The sequence below is a fragment of the Lycium ferocissimum genome, chromosome 6, assembly GCF_029784015.1.
Source record: "Lycium ferocissimum isolate CSIRO_LF1 chromosome 6, AGI_CSIRO_Lferr_CH_V1, whole genome shotgun sequence".
NCBI classification, from domain to species: Eukaryota; Viridiplantae; Streptophyta; class Magnoliopsida; order Solanales; family Solanaceae; genus Lycium; species Lycium ferocissimum.
This window is the reverse complement of record NC_081347.1, coordinates 14,228,209-14,240,946: the sequence shown is the minus strand read 5'-3', so window position 1 is coordinate 14,240,946 and position 12,738 is coordinate 14,228,209. Positions and strand designations below refer to the sequence as shown.

Genomic DNA, 12,738 nt, shown 5'->3' with positions numbered 1-12,738 from the left:
ATCTCCCATTTTATTTTTCTCCGTCCATTTCAGTTTCTACTAATCATTTAACAGATTTACATGTTTCACTTCGTTAATTTTGAGAAAGTAAAATAGAACAGCTAAAACAATTATTAGGTAGCCTATGAAATAATATGATTTCATGAAAAAAAAATTGGGAAAAATATTGTTAATTACCTGTTACCTTTTTGTTTTTATCAATTAATTTCCTCATTATAACTTTTTGTTTTCTGACCAGGGTGTTTAGTCAGATACCAGACCCAAAAAATCATGTCATAAAGCAATTGAGTGAGGAGATAAGGCTTGATACAACACAAGTTAAAATTTGGTTTGATAACAAAAGATGCTACATACAGGTTCGAGTTATTGTAAATTTTTTATGATCACCCAAAAATTATATTGTGTATATATGAAGGTTAAATAATTTTTTGACTATAATTCTCTTGACTAAAGGTAGCTTCCAGTGTACAACAAAAGGTTCAAAATATGCTAATTGATTGAGGGATTGACACCTGCGCGTGACACTTTAAGATTCTTTTTGGTGAAATCTGTATCTTCATTGCTCATTATCTAACATTAAGTTCCTAAACTTGGATCTAATGTTTGCTTATATATCTTTCAACCTAATTACATACAACAAATTAGATTGCCATCTAACGTTTGCAATAAGACAAGAGGGGATTGCTCAAGTGGTAAGCACCCACTACAAGAAAGAGAATATTTGGCCACAATTTTTTTTTGTTGTCATAGATTGATTATTGCAAAAAAATACTTTTGCAACAAAAAAAAAATTTTTTTATTGAACTTTTTCCCAACGGCCGTTATTGCAATAACGTGCAACAACTTTTTTTTTTTTGTTAAAAGTACTTTTTGCAACAATAATCAATACTATGGCAACAAAATTAAATTCTTTGGCAACAAAAAAATCATTTGCCTACAATAAAATTAAGTTGTTGCCAAATATAAAATTTTTTGTTGCGATTTCTATACTTTCTTGTAGTGACCCTTGACCTCCAACCCTAAGGTTGTGGGTTCGAGTCACCAAGGGAGCAAAAAAGAGGGAGCTCCTAGGGAGGGGTAAAAAGAAAACGTTTGCAATAACCAAAATTATAAACCCCGGTCTAACATTTTCTCATACGATATTCTATTTGCGACGGAAATTTCTACTAAACTACTCCCGTCAGTGTTATCACAACAATCATGATTTAGTCACTTTTTTTATTTTTAAAGAATAATTTTCATTGTTTATTTATTAATTTTTTAGATTTAAAAGGTCAACTATATATATATATGTTCAATTGTGGTATCAAATTACATTAATTCCAGGCCCAAAGGGATATGGAAGAACGTGAGATTCGTTTGGAGAACTTGCAGATGTGTTTCGAGTTGAAGAAACGATTTTTTGCTACTTGCAACAATCCTGAGCAACAACGAACAATCTTACAGGACTTGCAAAATGAAAATGCTAAATTAAGAGAAGAGGTCAAATTCCATTTCCTATTAATTTCTAATGCTGCTTGGATTCTTTATAATTGTTGTCGCATCTGTGTCGGATCCTTCAAAAATACATTACTTTTGAAGGATCCAACATGCACTTGGTAGTATTTTTTAAAACTCTGAGTAACATAGTAATTTTCAATATACTATCACTCATAGGTTTTTCTTCTCCTTCCCCTTGTCTAACAGATTACGATGATATCCAATATGATTGATCGTTTGAAGGAAGACCCTGAAAGATACTTGTTCTTACTCCAACAAAATTATCTGCATAACTACAATGATCCAAATGGCCTAGATTTGGAGCTCCGATTAGAATGTTACAATGATCCAAATGGCCCAGATTTGAAGCTCAAATTGGGATAAATGTTCCCGCAATTTTTCAAGATTGAATTGGAACTAACTGAAAGCTATTTGATGATTGAAAAATGAAGGATAAAAGGATTAACTGGTATTCAACTAGTTTTTCTTAGTATTCTCTCAAGTATAATCTAGCAACTGTTGTAGAACTTGGGTTTCAATTATCATTTTATTCATGTATTTACTTTATGTTATGTTAGATTTTCCAAGTTCTTGCTTTTTAAGTGGTTTTATTGAAAAAAAAAAGAAGAAAAAAAGAGTTACAACTAAGGTGATTTGTGCCTTTTTTAAAGATAGTTGTTCAATTTCGAATTTAAGAACTTTCCTTTCTTAAGATATTTGTTATCTATGGTTATCTCTAAGGTTGATTAATCTCAACACATAGTGGTTCAAATATATTTAATATTTATACGCTGACAATATATAGATTATCAAAGAGATAAGGGTCAAAAACACACTTTAACTATCACTGTTTTTTGAGTTTCATACCTAAACTATCATAAGGTTGAGAAAACTACCTAAACTATCACTATCTAGTTTGCAAAACACACCTGAACTAAATGTGTGAACTCACTCTCCAAAAGGCAAGTGAAGCTGAAATTTTCTCAAAAAAATTGTCCACATGGCATAAGTAATGCTATGGTGGCACCTACATGGAAATTAAAAAATAATATTTTTTATTAAAAAAAATCAGCATTTTAAAAAAAAATAAAAAAAAATCCTGATTTAAAAAAAAAAATATGAAAAAAAATAATATTTTTTGTAAAAGAATATCAAAAAATTTAGAAAATCAGAAAAAAAAAGATTTAAAAAATGGAAAAGTTGATTTTAAAAAAAAAAAAAATTTTGAAAACTAAATAATCAGTTTTTTTTTTTTTTTTTAAAATAACTTTTCCATTTTTTAAACTATTTTTTTTTATTTTCTATAATTTTTGATATTTTTTTACAAAAATTATTATTTTTCAATTTGTTTTTTAAAACAAATAGTTTTTTTTTTATTTTTAAATTTCCATGTAGGTGCCATTGTGACATTATTTTTATCCACGTAGACAACACTTGACAACATTTTTATATAAAATGGAGAGTGTAGATCACATGTCATTCAAGAATAATTTGAGGTGTGTTTTGCAAACTAGATAGTGATAGTCTAGGTAGTTTTCTCAACCTTCTGATAGTTTAAGTATGAAACTAAAAAAAAAAAAAAAAAAAAAAAATTTGAGGTGTGTTTTTGACCCTTATCTCATTATCAAATCTAAGCGGAGTTTAAGTTGCGTGTACAAATTTGTTGTTATTTGATATTTTAATCCCTAAATAGTTATTTGTCGATGAGATTTTACATGCAAAGTCTTGCGCGTCAATAAATTTAAAACGGAAATAGTATTCCTTAATAACCAAATTTTGATATTTTGTTTGTACTATTGTTAAACTTGATTTTACCATTTGGATACAAAATAAATTATCAGAGATTTGAATTTGACTCCTGCCTTAATGGTGGCGAAAATATAATACATGAAGCATATGGGGGCTTACCTTTTGATGGACCAACTATAGAATGAACAAACTCTTTCTATTATACCAAATCAAATATGTTAAATGTACATGTGCCTTACAGTGATAAAGCTGTGAACTCATATTGCTAACAGTTCCTTCTTTGTTTGCTTTAGATTTTTTTATTTTTTATTAAGCCATTACCTCCGGCTAGGTGCCTTTGATATGAAGGGTTTGACTTTGACCTCTACCTTGTCTATTCATACAAAAGGTATACAAAAGAGGGGGACATGGTGATGGAAAATTTTATACACTCCACGTAAGATCGCAAGTAAATCATTAAACAGTGATATAAATTTAGAAGAACAGTAAAGACACTTATCTTTCATCCATCGTAAGAATCGATAGAAGGAAGTCATGATCTTCTAAGTTTTGTTACTTTCTTTATGACACTTCTCTTAATGGGGCGGAGAGGAAAAGAATTCAGTAACAGACTTAGGGACTACAACCAATATATAATAGCGAAACACCTCTTCGGAAAAGACATAACTCTTCAAAGGTAACCATTCAGAAGATGTGTAACTTTTCAGTTATTAACCCATCAATTATAACCGAAGAGTTAATTAGGTTTCTACGCATATAAAATCCATACCTTATAACATAAGATTTATATATTCATCCCATAAATTTAATACTTTATTAGATCAAAAAAATGGGCTTCTTTGATTTATAGCAATCTATATACAATCTTTAATTTATAACAATCTATATACAATTATATTAAATATGTATATAGAAAATTTCCAACACATGGACCTTACCTTCAAAAAGAGATTGAAAACACAATTTCCGAAAAGGAAGACACTAAGCTATACATGCTATCTTCCATACATAACATCTAATTAACTAACCAAAAAAAAAAAAAAAAAGTTTTTCCTATATATCTCCTCCTCTGTATACTTGATAGTTGTCATTTGTCAAATTGAAATAGTCCCTTCAATTGTTTTGGAAAATGATTAAAAGAATCGAAGAAGGTACCCGAAGAGGCCAATTTACATTAGCACCATTGGCATCTCTGAGAATGTGATCATCAATTTCTTGAGTTTGAGGTTAGTAGTGCCTCCATTTTGGAGCATTTCAGTGACTATCGAAGACACAAATTCTTCCAAGAACTCCAATTGTGCTTGCTCTTTTCTGCAGTAAAAAATTGGAACAGACAAATTAAGAATTTCTTTTATTAAATTAATTGTGGCTGCTAATTGTACTTTGGAGCAAATGCTACTCATATAATCTCCTTTTGTAATGATATATATTGACTACTAGTTATGTGACGCCTGTGCTAAGCCTGGGTCCAAACTCAAGATATAAAAATAGATATTTTAATTAAAGAAATATAATTTGTGTTAGTACAAGTGTACAACAACCATATACCCATTGTAGTCCCACAAGTGGGTAATTACGTTAGTAATAATTAAATTTCATATAAGTATATTTTCAATATATGAAAGCAAAATTTTCATTCCACTCCTTTAATATTTTAACTTCCATTTTGATGAAATTATTTACTTCAAATCAAATGTGGAGCCCGAATTTGACATTTATAAGTTATGTATCCTAATTTTCTGAAGTTATTTAGTTCTAAATAAATAATCTATACATAGTTAATGAACTTTTAAGACAAATACATAATTTAATTTGTGCAGCGGATGGAGCTGCTCCTCTCTTAATTAGGGATTAGGGTTCGAACATGGATATGGAAAAAATCTTTGGAGGGAGCGCTTCCCCCGAATAGGCACGATACAGTGCGAATTATCTGGATTAATTGGGCTCAAATGCGGATATCGAGCACCAAACAGAAAAACAAAGAACATAAAAAATGAGGTACGAGGTTCGATAGCTTTTGAAAAGTAGACCTTAAAACAAAAAAACAAAAAAATTAACTTAAATAAATAAGATTAGGACCTAAAAATAATTAATTAAAAAGTTTTAAAAAAAATTGAAAATTCTTGTGAGGACTACAAAAGTCCCTAAGTTTGCTCTTATATATAGTAGTAATATATCTATACTATCCCTCTCTTTCAACCAAAACGAAAAAAAATGCAACAACTCTTCGTTATTACAGAATACGATCGGGAAAATTTAATTCGGAGTAACTGTACGTACAGAAGTTCCCAAGTAATTGCGTGATTACAATTATTTTGACTGATGATTTGGTTTACACATCTTTGTAGCCTCATTTTACAAGTGCATCAACTACGATATTGATCTCCCTAAAGTAATAGTTCATTTTACAAGTGTTTTCTCTATTTAGCGACAATAATAATAATTACGTTTCACCAAAATTATTTTTCTCTTTAGTTTCTTTATTTATAGTAACGTGAATATCAAAGATATCAATGCAAAAATTGGAGTAATTAACAAGGGTAATATCAAGAAAAACGCCATGAACAACGGCCAAAGAGATATTCACGCGCCTTTGTCGACTTTTTCTCTCCTCACGAACAACTACTCGGCTAGATGCTTTTATTTTTTCAATTTATGTCGTAGATTAAGATGTTATTGTCCAATTACTCTTTCACCTGTAAATGCAGTTCTGGAATAGAGTTCGGCAATGATGATATCCCTAGCACAGCAAAAGTACTAGATACCACTTCATCAGTTCTTAGAGATATAAGAATTTAAACATAAATTAACTTCGACCAACTCATTCTTCAAAAACATTGTGTTACGAATATATCAACAACAAGAACAATAACATACCCAGTGTAATCCCACAATGTAGTCCAAAGAGGGTAGGATGTATGCCGACCTTACCTCTATCTTTGTCGGGTAGATAGGTCAAGTTTCCGATAGGCCCTCGGCTCAAAAGAAGTGTAATCAAAGCATGGTAGAAATGAAAGTATATAGCGACATCAAAAAGCAAGATAAACAAAGGAAATGAAGTAAATAATAGTAATAAAGAAAAATAAGATACAATGCTTATACTAGATAATATTACTAAAGAAGTTAAAGAACACTCGGCTACCTACTAATGTTCTACCCCAATCCTCGACCTACAAACCTTCCTATTTAAGGTCATGTCCTCAGTAAGTTAAAGATGTGTCATGTCCTGCCGAATCACCTCTCCCAATTCTTTTTGGGCCTACCTCTACCTCTCCTAACACCCACTATAGCCAACCTCTCACACCTCCTCACCGGTGCATCCATGCACCTCCTCTTCACATGCCCGAACCACATTAGCCTCGTTTTCCTCATCTTATCTTCCATGGAGGCCACTCCCACCTTGCCCTATATAACTTCATTCCTAATTATATCTCTCCTTATATGCCTACATATCATAGCTCAAATGTTGTAAATATGATTGCACAATATTGACAACGAAAATAATAACAATAACAATATTACCAGCAAGAAAAAGGGTATAAATAGTACTAATATTACTTATTAATGATGACAATGACAACGACAACAACATAAAAAATAACAAGGTAACATAAACTATTCCTTTAATAGTTCAATTCAATCATTCAAAATAAATTCTAAATCTTACTTGATTTTACAAACAATTAGCACTCATATGGTTACCCCATTTTGAAAAGTAGATATCAAATTTCAAATTTGTTAATTGCTAGTTGGGAAAATCTAATTACCAATAATTCAAGATCAAGTGACCCGATCATCGCGTCATTAGGTCAGGTTCAAACTCAATTTAATTATTTCATTAAATTTAGCAAGAAAGTCAATTTCTTATCAGATTCTGGCATATGATAATCTCCCAAAATTCATTAATTCCGATTACAATAATATGAACGTTGAATATTACATTTGGTAAGAACATTATGAGGTTACGAATACCCAACTTACCAAGTAAATGTTCATACATCGATCTGCCCAACGCCTTCATAAATACGTCAGCCAACTGCTTATCGGTTGGCACGTAGATGGGGGATATATATCATCGGATTGAAGCTTATCCCGGACATAATGACAATCAACTTCAATATGTTTGGTTCGTTCATGAAATACCAGATTTCGGGCAATATACCATGCCACTTGACTGTCACAATACACATTAACAGGGTACTCATGTTCAACTCCTAAACTATGCAATATTCCTTTCAACCATTTCTATTCGCATACCATCATTGCCATCGATCGATCGATATTCTGCCTCTACGGAAGATCGGAAGACAATATACTGCTTCTTTGTCTTTCATGACACGGGTGAATTCCCCAGCATGATAAACGACCCGGTAAGCGATATTTGGGCTAGTGGACATCCTGCCCAGTCTGAATCACACCATCCGTACAAATAGCGGTCACAATCCTTCCTTATCCTGAGTTCTTCTTGAAATTATGCACCACTCAGAGAGCCGTGTCCAAGTGTGCTTCTTTCGGCTCCTGCATGAACTGAGATAGAACATACACACAAGATTATAATTCCGGTTAGGTGAAATAAAAATATATGAGTCTCCCGACCAATAAACGGTATGGTTCCGGTCTACTAAATTGGCTCCACCGGACAGTGGTAAATTGTGATTCTGTTCCATGGGAGTGCTGATAGGTTTAGCTCCGGTCTCAGATTATATCCAAGACATACTTGACACAAGAATATTCTGGTAGGGTCCCTAAACATCTCAACTCCCAGAAAATACTTCAAGGAGCCCATATCCTTCATATGGAAGCACTTGCAGAGGTAGTCTTTGAACCGTTCAATGGCACTATGCTTGTTTCCGAAAATGATTAAGCCATCCACATAAACTAAACATTGAGCTGCACACCATCCTTGTGCACAGTGAAGAGAGAGTAATCCAAGTATGACTGTTTGAACTAATATTTAAGCAAAGCACTTGACAGCTTCGCAAACCAACACTATGGAGCTTGTTTCAATCCGTACAAAGATTTTCGAAGACGACACACCTTTTCCGGACAGGAAACATGGAATCTCGGTGGTAATTTTATATAGACTTCTTTTTTGAGATCTTCGTGCAAGAAGACATTATGAATGACCATTTGATGCAATTCCTAATTCCGAGCAACTGCAACTGCCAAAATGCCCGTACAGTCACCACCTTAGAACCCGGAGCAAAAGTCTCGTTCTAGTTGATTTCTTTCTTCCAGCTTATTTCCGACAATAACCAAACGGGCCTTATAACGCTCAATAGTATTATTGGAATTGTACTTGATCTTGTAGACCCATCTGCATCCGAGTGCTTTCTTATCTAATGGAAACGTCTCCAGTGTCCATGTTTCATTATGCTCAGATTCCTGTATCTCTTATTGCATTGCTTTCCGCCATTGTTCTTTCTTTATTGCTACCGAGAAATTTCTCGGCTCATTTCCAGTGGTAGCTACTTCAAGGAAATTTTGATGTCGCAAAGAAAAATTGTCACAAGTTATATAGTGAGCTAGAGGATAAGGTGCACCTGAAGATTGCTGAGGATAAGGTGAATGATTTGATGGACTTTGCTTCCGGACCGTTTCAGTAACATTGTCACTGTTCGAACTGATTTATGTTTTTGATGTTTTCCTCCGCCCATCTGTTCCTCCAACTGAGTTTCTAAAGTACGGACTTCCTCTAATGTTCTCTATGTTAGGTCCAAGGTTTCACCTACTAATTTTGATGATAACAAACCAACAGAATTATTTAATAAAAGAATTTTTACTTGTGGTGAAATTATTTTTGTTACAGGTTTATTTGATGAAGAAAGATTTGGTGAAGATCTAAACAAAATATGGAGAAGAAGATATTAAGAGATGGAATTACGGGAGAAGATATGGAAGAAAAAGATTTGCCCAAATCAAGTTAGAAGAATCATGGAAAGGATATTTACTACAATCTTATGAAAGGAAAATATTCTACCAAAGGGAAGAAGATATTTTTGTTACTTAAGGAAGATCCAAAAATAATGGAGTATCAAGATATGCCAGAAGTCTCAAGTGCACAAAAGTTTCCACATTCAAGTGATCAAAATTCAAATTGTAGAAGATGAATCTGACTACATTCAAATTAATATAAATCAAGATCCGAGGTGAAATGAAGAGGATCTTTAAATTCTCGTGGGTTGCTTTAATAAGATCTCATATTTGTACAAGAAGAATATTAGTCATTCTGGAAGAAAGATATTTATTACCGTAGCAAATCTTATGAAAGATATGGTTGAAATTATTTGCTACGTTACTACAAGTATTATTGTGGAGAGAAATTATTTACCAAGATCTTTGAAAGGAAAACATCAAAAGGATAGCTTTTATTGTTTGAATAAATGATACTATTGTTTACTACAATTAAGGACTCAAGGATCATAATTGTCAACATTCTACGAATGGAAAGGAAATCAATATGAAGGGCAATTCCTTAAAATTATTCAAAAGCTCTCTGCAATAGGAAAGGTGAGAAAAGTGATCATTTATTGATAGTACAACATTCAAGGAAGAAAGAGATTATACAAGGAAATTCAATAGCCAAAAATCTTCATTCAAGGAAAGAAGATATATTTCAAGACCTACAGGAAGCTTAGAGCAAAGCAACAAGCTGGCATCGCCTTATTCAAAGACCGGATTCCAAGAGGAGCGACCAGATATCTAAGTCCACGATTCATGCAACAGCTAATTAATTATTGAAGACTATAAAAAGAACAAGGAGAACAAGAAAATAGATACGCAGCTACTTATACTTTCATCTCAACCTTCTCAAGTTCTTTGCTCTACTTTTCATAAGCATTGTAATCCTGAGTGACTTACTGTGTAAACAAAAAAAAAGAGGAGAGATATAGTATAGCTGGTGAGGCTTTGTATTGAGAGGTTGTGTCATTGTTCGTTTCTGGTGAGCGAGTGAAAACCAAAGAGTCGTTGTTGGTGAGCGAGTGTAAAACCAACTTTGTACGTTGTTGGTGAGCGTGTCAAAACCAACCCTTATTCGTTGTTGGTGAGCGAGTGAAAACCAACCTTGTAAACGTTGGTGGTGAACGAGGAAAACCACAAAGGCTGTACTCAACTCAAACTACAAAGAGCTTAAAGAGATAACCTCCTGCAACCCAAGGGACCGGATTAGGATACCACATTGGTTCCGAACAAGTATAAAATTCCCGGTGTCATTTATTTTATTGCTCTCATATTATATTCGTACCCTTACTATTTATTGTGGTTTATACTTATGCAAATCGAAGGACTAATAATTTTGTGCAAAGTTTGTCTCGCTATCGGCCGACCGGCACCAAACAAATGAGTCGACTAGATTTTTTAACAGGCTTACAATTCACCCCCCCCCCTCTTGTACTTTCAATTGGTATCAGAGCCTCATCTCACATTTTTGTTTTTGCTTAACAGCAAGTGAGGAAAGATCCATGGCAGGGCATCAAATTACTGAAGCCATGTTTCAAGAGGGACACTCAACAAGCAGGCCACCCTACTTCAATAGTTTATACTACAAGCAATGGAAGGATAGAATGAAGATCTATGTTCAATCAACAAGATTATAGCGGCTAGTTATTAAGAATGGGCCGAGGCCTATTCCGAATAATAGTCTTGGAAAGAAGGTCGAAAAAGAGACATCCATATTTGACTACACAAAAGAACATTTGGATATTATGCAAACAAATGCTAGAGCAATGTACCTGCTCCATTGTGCTCTTGGTGAAGAAGAATATGAGAAAATATCCGCTTGTAAAACTACTAAAGAAATATGGGACAAATTGGAAGCTATCCATGAGGGCACCATAAAAGATAAGGTATATTAAGAAAACTTGGATAAGGCATCCAACAACGCCAAAAGGAAAAGAAGAAAGAAACAGAGAGCTTAATCCATCCAGAATCAAGAGGTCCAACAAAGAGAGAACATACACTGCTACGAATGTGGTAAACTTGGACATATTAAATTAAAGTGTCCTAACAACAACAACAAGAAGAATTCCAAAACTTCAACTTGGAGTGACGAGGATGAATCTGATAAAGAGAGTAATCACGGAGAAATGGCGTTCATGTGCTTCTTCGAAGGAAAAGAAACAGACAAAAATCACAGAACCTCTTCTTCGAGTGATGAGGAAGAAACCGATGAGGTATGCCATACTCCTATCATGACTTGTAATAATTGTGATGATTTGCAGGAAACTCTAGATATAGCTTTGAAAGATTTGCAAAGAATTCTTGGTGCATTCAAGAAAGTTCAACGAGAAAAGAAAGACTTGGATATTCGACTTAAGGAATGTCAGACTAAATATGACTTACTTCAAGAAGAAAATTCTGAGTTGCACAAGCAAATGAAGACTTTGCACAAATCTTCTAGTCACCACTTTGATCAATGGAAGTCGACATCTCTCCTTAAGAACTACCAGTTGACTGAAAAGGGATCCACTAGTAGATGCCCTACTTCAACCAAGTCAACTCTGGTAAGGTTCAAGTCGACTAACAAGGCAACTGCAGGTGAACACTCTTATTCTCATATTACATGTCATTACTGTGGTAATTCTGGACATAAAGCATTCACGTGCAATTATGCTAGAAATCATGTAAGATCTAAATATGTTTGGAGACCCAAACACTTACACGCATCTCCAACTACACAATTTACTAACCATGAAGGACCCAAAACACTTGGGTACCAAAAACAAACTAATTTGTTTTGCGAGAATTCCTTGAGTCTAGCCATAAACGAGAATGATTCATATTTGCATAGAGCCGATCAAGGAACAACATATGCTCAAATTTCATATGTATTCTACAATAATGAAGGAGCTAGAACATATGATGGTAAAGCGAAATGATTGGTATTATCAAGTTTATTCAAGTTTTTTCTACTGCATTAGGTGATGTATATCGAGCTATTGATTTAAGCTTAGTCTGGTATTAGTCAACTGTAGATGGCTTGAGTCGATTAATTGCATCATGCTACTATTTTGTTGATAACGGTTATAACATTGACCTAGAGATTTTGAATAACTAGAATACATGGCTTGCACTATTTTAAAATCTAAATCTGTCATAAGTTATTAGGACAGGCAAGCATGCAATCTTTATTGATATAATATAAATTTGATTCATACATATGTGGGTCTGAGATCATTCTTGAAGGAATCACATGTATTTTCTCTCTTGGTAAGAATACTAACGCCTCATTCAAAGCCCAAGAACGTTGTATAACTTGAGGCCTTCATAACCTCTTCATATGGACTTATTCAAAATCTTGAAGGCAAGAGGTATGTATTTCTACGATTGATAATTATTCACAAGTTACATGAGTTATGATTTTTATCTATCTTAAAGAACTCTTCATATGGATATGAAAAGGAAGAAAAATCATTTGATTATTCTCATCCTTTTGGTTGCAAATGTCTATCGTCATGGTAAGGACAAAGTGGTAAAATTCATGGTATATTCCGTAATCTTTACTACTTA

The 12,738-nt window shown here is 33.4% G+C and overlaps 1 long non-coding RNA gene across 1 annotated transcript; it reads left to right on the top strand.

The window, feature by feature from the left end:
- Window positions 1-238: 238 nt before the first annotated feature.
- Window positions 239-2,101, top strand: LOC132060679 (uncharacterized). Its single transcript, XR_009415980.1, has 3 exons — window positions 239-356; window positions 1,327-1,482; window positions 1,687-2,101. It is a non-coding gene; the product is annotated as an uncharacterized LOC132060679 (long non-coding RNA).
- Window positions 2,102-12,738: the final 10,637 nt, after the last annotated feature.